Here is a 7,641-nt window from a genome sequence, read left to right on the forward strand (position 1 = left end):
GAAAGTGGAGAGGCAGGGACAGGGACACAGGTGAACTAGAATGACTTGGTGATATGTTAGTTAGGCTAGATATAGTACTTTATTGTGACAAATGTTAGGCTGATGATTTATTGTATAACAATGGTTCATCAATGTTGATGTGTGTTTGAATTGAGAGCTTTGAACAGGCAAATGTCTCACTGCTCATATGACATGGATCCATGTGCAGGTGACAGAAGCAGTGGTGCCAGCGCATGCAGAGGAGAGGAAAGTGGAGAGGCAGGGACAGGGACACAGGTGAGCTAGAATAATAATGACTTTGTGATAGTAGTTAGTAGTTAGATTTAGTATTGTGACAAATGAGGCCCAGGTTTATAAATTACAAGTATTAATATCTATAATGTAGATATTACTATACTAGTATATAAACAAGTGGTAACTAGCATCATCAATGTGTAGATCTACATCTATGTAATTCTAAATACATCTATGTATTTCCACGTGTAGTTATTGTAGTTGATAGAATGACTGACACTGTTCACTGACGTCACTCTCACTGTTACTCTCTGTTGCTGTCTTCTCCATCTGGAGCAGTTTCCTTTGATAAACACAACAGTAAAGGCTACAATTAGCCACTCTATCAACTAACTACATGTGGAAATACATAGATGTATTTAGATAGAATTACATAGATCTACACACTGATGATGCTAGTCACCACTTATACTAGTATAGTAATATCTACATTATAGATATTAATACTTGTAACTTACAAGCCTGGGCCTCACCTGTGACTCTTCCTCTCCTGCTCTGTTTGTGCCAATACCTGGCAGGACTGCTTCTGAGACTGTTGACTGATGAAAAAACACACTGATGCATGCCACGTGACCAGTGAAATGTGCCTATTCAAAGAACCCGTTATCAAGATAATCTGATATGACTGTACAGCTGAAAACTGTATTTATGCGTTATTTTATTTTATAAACAAGTGCCAAAATTTTTCAGCTCGCGCACCTTCAATGTCCCCACCAAAGCTCAAATCAAAAATACACCCTTGACTTCCATGTTGTGGTTCATACCTGCACATGTACAAATCTTTGCATCAGAATAAGACTTAAAATAAGATTCCTCTTCACCTGAGTTCACTGCATCTTCTAAAACCAAAATAGAAAGAAAATTCTTCCCAAAATGTGGACTAGCTAAAAATAAATATGGTGTTTTAGAATGCAACAAATTGTAAACAGCGTTTATTGGACACATGTCTTTGGGCAAATGTAATGTGATTGGATTAATCATTTCAGGCTGTCTTTGAGAACTGGAGGGATACAACATTGTTGCTGCACAACATTGCTGACTGAGTTGATGCTAAACGTGGACGGGGATTCAGTGAGGTAAAGTTAGAAATGTTATTCTTCTCGGCCTTCATGCATTCATCATTCTGCTGATTGACTGTGGTGTTTTTTGTAAGTGGTTTAGCAAGTTAGTTGTGTTGACACAAGCCTCACTCTTATGCATATCATTTGTTGTCTCCTAAATCCAAAATACTTCCACACAATGGATTATGATGGTGATGAAGATGTCATAGACTGCTGCTGCAGGATGCACACGTAGCGTCATGACAGCTCTTCAAAAGTGGAGGCTGGGTGTTAGTTTATGAAGCACTTGATCTGATATGCAGCTGAGTTTTCTGTGAGTGGAGCATGCATTTTAAATGGCAGTATCGCACTTGTTCATGTTCATTTAATTATGGGAATCCAAAATAGTGATCATGATTAATATTTGATTAACTGTGCAGCATTAACTGGAATAGGCCAAGGATAACCCCAAAGATCGTGGCTTTGAAAGTAAGAGCTTTGGTCAGATACAGTATCTGTCCCCCCTCAACTCAGCAACAACTTGAACTTCATGGCTCCAGAGCAAAAGTATCTGTCTTTACCCTGAGGCCAGACAACACGTCCCACCTCAACTCTAAACAGTCTTCCTCTATTGTGCTCTTCCAGACATATTGAAACAGCTCTTAAATTGAGAAAAGGGGTCCGCCAAAATAAGCTGACAGAATCCTACACCTACATTTTAGGCTTGACTCCTTGTAAATCACAGAGAGAGTTGAATTAAAAAAGGATTAGGAGCAGAGAAAGAATTAGAGGGATTAAAAAGGATTCCCAGGCTGCGCCACAAATCCATAGCTGATGTGGTAAAAATGATTGGTTGTAGATGCTACATCTCATATTAACAAGGCTTGTGAGGCGTGGAGCCACTCTCTTCACACATCAGTGGCCACACCAGCAGGTGCCCAGGCACCAAATTGCTCATATTTTACATGTTTGGAGTGTGGAAGTCAAGGGCCTGACTTCCTGCTGCATCTCTTGTGTTGATAGTCAGACTTCACTTGAGAACAGCTTGAATCCTGCATTGCGAACGTTGAGCCAAATTGAGCTTGACAGAGCTGCAGGGGAGCTGCTGAGGCTGTAGTTACACTTATACTGTTTACCGGATTATAAATGATGCTGAGAGATCAGCAACATTGAAGTTTACTCCTGAAAACACAACCGGAGGACAGAATTTATTTATTTATTTACTTTCACTAAATTCACAGACACACACACATGAACTGTACAAGGGATTTGTTGAGCATGTTTGGTTGCTTTGGGAACAGGCAGACATGTGGTCAGTGGGTGTCAGGGTGTGTGCAGGGTGACAGTTGTCCAGTGGGTAGGGAGTAGAGTAAGGGATATTAGCTGGCATTGAACTCCAGAAATGAAGTTACCAAACTGGGCTGAGCCCCAACACCAAGGACCCCTCTGAGCGGATTTCCCCTGCCTCACCAAGCCTCGCCCTACTCCAGAATTTGGGATATCAGTTGGCATGGCATTCAGTAACAATGACAGCCAGAGACAGTACTTTGGTATTCAGACTGATGCAGGGCCCAATTTTTCATGACTATAAAGTCTACTTGTTATTTTAAGATGAACTGGAAGGATGTCTTTTTCCGCAGCCAATTGCCAAAATATAAAGCTAAATACGTGAGCTTTGCTTTCCATTCTCGCACAGCAGGTTTAAAATGATCTTAGCAATTTACCACTTGAAAATTTTTATTTTTGAAACACTGGGCCACTGATCTCATACAGAGGTAGACACAGGTTCTCATTTATAATTAGTGGTTATAGCTATAGCTAGATAAGCTAACATGAGATGGTTGAAAACTATTCACATGGTGGCTATGGATATTGTGCTGAAATATTAAAGCTGTATGTCCCAGGCAAAAACTCATCCTCGCCAGCTGATGATTCAGACTGTAGAGAAGGCACGGAAAGAAAGAACAGCATTGTTCTTTTATAGCGATGTAGAGCTTGTTAGTTTTAAGGCATTTGCATACCAAGTCTGCATTATTTTGTACGCATTTTTTTTAATCTGCCATCCAAGAACAAAACAAAAAAAAAACGCTTGCACATTAAGTTAGAAAAAATATTTATTTTTCTATATTGAACCAAAATTCGCAAAACAAGACAAAATGGAAAGACGTAATTGTTCCCTTGCTTCTCTCCACTGGGGGTACAGAGGAGCAAAACTGTTGCCACACTCTGCTCGAGTCTGGAATTTGGCACTGCTGTTACCTGAAGGGGCCGAGCTGTCCTCCCTCACTGTCTCCACACCCTGTTGTCCCCTCTCATTCCTCATCCTGTATGTCATCATCATCTACCTCAATATTACTATCTGACGAAATGACCCTGTGTGCACTGTTCCTCTCTGTTGATGCGGATATATGGTTACACCACATTTTCTTCACTGCTTCTCAGTCAAAAATCTCTCTGAAGAGTTTTGATGGATAGAAAAACGCAGACAATCAAAGCTGTTTCGAAAACTTCAATGAATGAAGCCTGTTTGTTGAAACACGCCCACCTAGCTCAAAGCTATCAAGCTAATTTAGGCCAACAAGCTAGGCTAAGAAGCAAGGCTTTGTCTACTCTTATAGGTTATATAAAACAAGCTTTGTTTTTAGTGAAGTCGCACATAATAACACATAAACAACTATGACAATTATGTTCAATACAGACTGGGTTAATAAGGGTTATACTCTATGTTACGTTATGTAATGAAGTTTGGTGAAGAGTGTTTTTACCAGGAGTAGCTGGCCTTTAGGTGATTTAACGTTACACCCATTTAACTTGGGTACAAGGCTGTGGAATGACAACCACACCACTGAGTACAATAATAGTAGTTTGTCTTTAATTCATAGATCACAATATTGAAGACACATCTTAATTTGAGGTTGGCAGTGCAGTACAAGGCATTAGGGATGACTAAGTTAGAGGCGCTGTCCGATGCACCAATAAAGTGGCTGAGGCAGCTGTGGGCAGACCGGTCTACCTGGCCAGAACCTGGTGGCGGCTGTCTCACTATCTAATGTTATTCCCTCCTGTGCTACCTACCGTTGACATCCAACCTCCCCTCCTAACACTGGAACAGCTTCCCTACCTTCCTGTCCTCACTGTTGGCAACGCTAAAATTCACAAACAGTTCCCCTGCACCCACACCAGGCACAGCAAACAGGTATGGGCAGTTAAATGTTAACATTGCATAACATTAACTAACAAATGTGGTAACCATTAGTTACCAGCCTCTCAAATACACCTTTTGTTCAAATGTAGACTTTCTTATTAACCAGAATTCTTCGGTGCATGCCGGTTAAATAATTTTGTTAGCTGTGAGAATGCCCTGCAGTGAATTCCTTCTGGTCAGTTGTAACAGATGCCCTCACAGAAATCTTGCAGGTTGTCCCTAAATGTCTTATTCTATGTATACAAGGTGACAAAATACAGTAGATAGGTTATCTGTGAGGTGACTGAGTTGTGTAACATTGGGTTGTCTTGCTGCTAAACGGAAGATTGATTTGATCTGGAAGATGAGAACTTCAAACTGCTTAAACAGTTGATTAGAACAATTTGTAGAGTTGGTTGAGATGGAACAAACTACCACCACACTATGGCACCTAGATCTAGGGCTAGAAGAACCATGGGACACAATAAGGTCTTACCATACAGTTGAGTGTAATTCCCCCAATCCCAAATGGATCCTTTACAGACACGTTGACTCAAGCCCTAAGCCCTTACAGACCTAGGACCAATTCCATTTCTTCCCCTTAGCCCTTTTGGGATTGGGGGATTGTATTTCATGAATTTGCTTCAAGATAAATTTAAGGTGTTTTTTTATTTACAGGAGGAAATGATTTAAAAAAAAGAAAAAAAGAAAAAAGAAAGAAACACCTTGTATTGATACCTGCCCCCACCCCCAAGTTTTTTTTCTGTCTTATATGTTATGTGGGTAGGCCTATGAACTGTTATGTAATACATGTTTGTATGAGATTTATGTTCAGTTTGACCAATAAAATGGAAACACTACTGAAAAAATAAAAGATAAATAGGATAAAATAACTGTTCTGGCCTCCCGTTAGCATCGTTAGCACAGCTTGGCTAACTGAAGGGTAATTAATGAGCTGGCAAATCACCTAATTAACCACCTAAGGCACCAAGAAATTGGGGAAGATCTCTTGGACAATCTGTTTGTACATGTAACTGCACAAAGAATTTGTCCAATATTTGCATGAAAAACTCTCCGAAAGGCAGCAACACCACAAACATGGCTGAGAGGTCAAGTTCAGTGACTCTCTAAGATGATGCCTGGCAGACAGCTAGCGGCTTGTGATGGCACCCCTCATTCAAAGCAGCCATGCCCTTACGCAGAACTTTGAACTTTAATTTAATTTGATTGGATGAGTTTTATTTTATATATATATATTCATCCCCCTGCACAGTTGTCATGAAGGTGGTAAATAGAGACCAGACTGTTTTTGGTACAGGGTTGTATTTCTGCTGTAAAGTTGATCATTTTAACGTGTAAAGTCTAATGGGATTTACTCTGCTTTGGAGCCAACCTCAACTGGCCATTCAAAGAACTGCAGTTTTTGGCGCTGCACTGGCTTCATTTCTTAGCCCTCGAGGGTGGTTTAGCTGCTTAGCATCACATAGGTATTTACAGAATGATTTAAGTATGTTTTCACTTTTAAAGTTAAGAGAAAAGCCTTTCACATCTTACTTAACAGAATGTGGCTAGGGCTGCATGTAAACTTCTCCAAATCCAAGAAAAACAGGAGGCGACTAACATTAATGAACGATCAAAACACCCTTCTCTCTGTTTGCATACTGTATATCTTTGCATAGGCAATGCAATTCCATCTTAACTCAGCAAGGCTTCACCACAGCAGAGAGGAAGTTTTGACATTTCAGCTGTTGCTGTGCTACTTTTTCATCATCATTTTCGTCATCACATTAGCATACTTCAGCCTCTTAAATTGCTTATCAGTTTGGAGTGAGGCGTATCAAGTGTCGTCATTAAGGCATACCACCAAAACTAACAAACCATTTCTATGGAAGAAGTGGGTCAAAATAGCATCAACGTTGTTTAGACAACACACTTTCCTCCTGAAATGAGGTTGAGCAAAGCATTTACTGATAATCCCTGATGGCTCTGGGACTGCTGCTCTGCGACTGTCCCTGACCTCTAACCTGAACTTTTTTACAATGTGAGTAAATAAGATGAGTAAACTCCAACTGCCATGACATCCTTATAGCTTCCAGCCCCTCTCAGCAGATCCACAGTTACTGTATGTGAAACCTTAAAGAGATGCTGAATGAGCCTTGCACTTTTCCCTTATCAATTAGCTGACTGGTCTGAACTGGATCTAATGATAATTGAAGCAGCAGCAGCGCCTCACACAGCCACTAATAGCTTTCTCTTTAATAAATCACAAGGGGCGATCACTCTTCCATTACCTTCAATCACACTTGCCACAATCACACACCATTAAAATGCTGCGCTGTATAGATTCTACATGATGACAGCAATCCAATGCGCCGCCTTTTTGTATTATTTGAAATAGAACCAGAGGTTGGATATTGCACAGTGCCTGATGTAAAGTCAGCATTTTAGCCACACATGCACCTCATAGCTGTTCTTGCCTTTTGTTGGCAGTCAAGCTGTGTTTTCTAGCTTTGTTTCACACGTTAACCACGCCACTCCCCATACTCTATTCTACTAGCCATCTTAATGCTGAGCCCAGCTCTTCCTCGCCACATTATTAGCTTTGACCTTTGCGTGTCGGTTCCAGTGCTGATACGGAGCCAAAGAAACTCTGCCAGAACCTGAGCCAGAAATAAAGGGCTAACACATGTTGCATTTTATTAAGAGTCCAGCCGTGGAACGTACTTATATAGTGATGAATACAGCTCTGTAGGGACTGTGAAACCATGCTAGGCTCTCCACACACAGAAAGTCCATTCCCATCCACACCCTGACGCTCTCCCTTGGCCCGATCATGAACTCTGGCTGTCTATATGTCACCCCATCCCTTCACAGCTCACTTATTCCATTCCCTTCTTCACCTTCATCTAACGTGACAGTTCTCAACACATGCTCCCGTCCACACCCTTAAGTTGACCTTGATCCCCCATTCTGCCATCATCATACTGTGACTGCTGTTGTCTCATGCTCCATGATTCCTCCTGTATTACTGGTATCATGACTCCGCCTCTGATTCCACCACTCATTCATGATCAGGTCGACTCTACTCCCCATCCTCCCTAATAAGACTTTGTGGTTTAAGGA

The sequence above is a fragment of the Epinephelus moara genome, chromosome 1 (genome assembly GCF_006386435.1).
Source record: "Epinephelus moara isolate mb chromosome 1, YSFRI_EMoa_1.0, whole genome shotgun sequence".
Classification (NCBI taxonomy): domain Eukaryota; kingdom Metazoa; phylum Chordata; class Actinopteri; order Perciformes; family Serranidae; genus Epinephelus; species Epinephelus moara.